We start from the raw sequence: 2,823 nt of genomic DNA on the forward strand, positions 1-2,823 counted from the left end.
GGATAACGGGAATGGATAACGGGAATGGATAGCGGGATGATAACGGATAAGGAATGGGATAACGGGAATGGGAATGGGATAACGGGAATGTCATGGCAGTGAAGAGAGGGGACTGGGATAGCGGGAATGGGGAATGGGATAACAGGAATGAGGATTTGGATACCAGGAACATCGTGAAAGTGAAGGGAATGGGAACTGGGATACCGGGAATGGGATTGGGATAATGGGAATGGGGATTGGGATACTGGAAATAGGGACTGGGATACCAGGAATGTCAGGGAGATTTAAGGAACGGGGACTGGGATATCGGAATGGGGACCAGATTTTGGGAATGAATCCCGCAATACAGGAGAATTGTATCCCAGAATTTGGGAATGAATCCCACAGGGATACAGGAGAATTGTATCCCAGAATTTGGGAAGTCATGGGGATAAACCAGGATTGGGATTTGGGAATGAATCCCACAGGGATACAGGGGAATAGGAATGGGGGATTTGGGACACGGGGGTTCCCGAAATTGGGAATGAGGGAGTTCCCGTGTGGGGCCTCCCAAAATCAGGATTCCAGTGAACAGGAGTTTGCAACTTCCCAAAAAAAAGGCGATTCCCAGTTTTATCCCAGTTATTTCCCGGGTTATATCCTGGTGGTTAATCCAGCCTGGGGATCACTGGGATGCAGCAGGAATTCCAAGGGAAGCAGAGCCCGCCAAAATCCATGGGAAATTCCATGGGGAAATCCCACAGGAAATCGAGGGAAATCCCAGAAGAAATTAATGGTAATTCCATGGGGAATCCAGGGGACTTAATGGAAAATTCATGGGAATTCCATGGGAACTCTGCTCCCAGTGCTCCCAGTTCCCACAGCTGGGATTCCCGGGATTTTGGGATTCCCTCTCCTCCATGTCCTTGATTTCCTGGAATTTAGGAATTCCTTTTCTTCCCTTTCCCTGGATTTTGGGATTTTTCAATCAATTAAGGATAAAATTATTGGGATGATCCAAATTAATGGAAATTTATAGGAATTGATCCAGAACCCCGGGGATGGCGATTATTGGAATTGATGGAAAATTTTATGGGAATTGATCAAAAATTAAGGATTCAAATTCCCATCCTTAATTTCCCATCAATCCAAATAATTTCCATTTTTAATTTCCCATCAATCCCAATAATTCCCATCCCAGGTTCTGGATCAATCCCTGTTTTTAAAATCCCATTACCAATTTTGGATCAATCCCAATAATTCCTGCAAATTCCCAGTGTCAATTTTCCATCAATCCCAATTCAATTCCCATCTTAATCTGGAATTAAATTCTGTCAATCCAACCACAGCTGGAACTGGGCTGGAGTTAGAACTGGAATTAAACTGGAATTGGGAATTGGGACTGGAATTAGAACAGAATTAGAATTGGAATTAAAACTGGAAATTAAAACTGGAATTGGGAGTTGGGATTGGAATTAGAATTGGAATTGGGCTGGAATTAAGGATGGAATTGAGGCTGGAATTAAAACTGGAATTTGGTCTGGAATTGGAAAATGGAATTGGAACTGGAATAGGAATTGGGACTGCAATTAGAACCAGAATTAGCATTGGAATTAAAATGGAACTGGGGCTGGAATTAGAACTGGAATTGAGGCTGGAAATAAAACTGGAATTAAGGATGGAATTGGTGACGGCAATTGGGAATTGGGGCTGGAATTAGAACCAGAATTAGAATTGGAATTGGGGCTGAATTAAGGATGGAATGGGACTGGAATTAGAACTGGAATTTGGGCTGGAATTGGAAAAAATGAATTGGGACTGGAATAGAACCAGAATTAGAATGGAATTGGGGCTGGAATTATGGATGGAATTGGGACTGGGACTAGAACTGGAATTAGGGGTGGAAAAATCCTCCCTGTCCCAAAAATCCCTCAAATCCCTCTTCCCATCCCAAAAATCCCCCAAAATCCTCCCTCAAATCCTCCTCCTGCCCCAAGGATTCCGCAAGTCCTCACCCTGTTCCAAAAATCCCCCAAAATTTATCCCTAAAATCCTCCTCCCATCCAATGATCTGAAAAATCATTTGGGATCATCATGGATTTGGGATAAAGGAATTTCCCCAGGGAATTGGGATCACAGGAGGGATTTGGGATAAAGGGAATCCAAAATCCAGGGAAAAGGAAGGAAAGGAATCCTAAATTCCAGGGAATCAAGGAAATCCCAAAATCCCGAGAATCAGAAGGAGAGAGGAAAATCCTGGATTTAAGTGCAGGAGCAGGAATTCCACAGATTCCCAAATTCAGGAATTTCCCTGCGCCATTCCCATTTTTCTTCCTTCCCACATCCAGAGTTTTCATGGAAACATCCAAATTTGGTAGAGGGGAGCAAGAATTCCATGAAATGTCGTCCAAATCCAGGAATTCCCTGAGCCATCCTGCTTTTCCCCCTTCAGGAATCAGCCCCAATCCAAGTTTTCCATGGAAAAAAATCCCAAATTCAGGCACACAGAGCAGGAATCCCATGAAATTCCTAAATAATTCCCTCAACCATTCCTGCTTTTTCCCCTTCCCATATCCAGGTTTTCATGAGAAAAATCCCAAATCTGGGCACACAGAGCAGGAATTCCATAAAATTCCCAATAATTCCCTGAACCTTCCCACTCCCCCCTGCACAGATCCCGGTTTTTCATGGAAAATCCTGGATTCAAGCACAGGGGAGCAGGAATCCCATGAAATCCCAAATACTTCCCTCAACCATTCCCACTTTTCCCCTTCGCCAGATCCAGGTTTCATGGGAAATCCCTGGATTCAAGCACAGGGAGCAGAATCCCTGGAATTCCCAATA

This window comes from Erithacus rubecula (assembly GCF_903797595.1).
Source record: "Erithacus rubecula genome assembly, contig: scaffold_248_arrow_ctg1, whole genome shotgun sequence".
In the NCBI taxonomy this organism is placed as follows: domain Eukaryota; kingdom Metazoa; phylum Chordata; class Aves; order Passeriformes; family Muscicapidae; genus Erithacus; species Erithacus rubecula.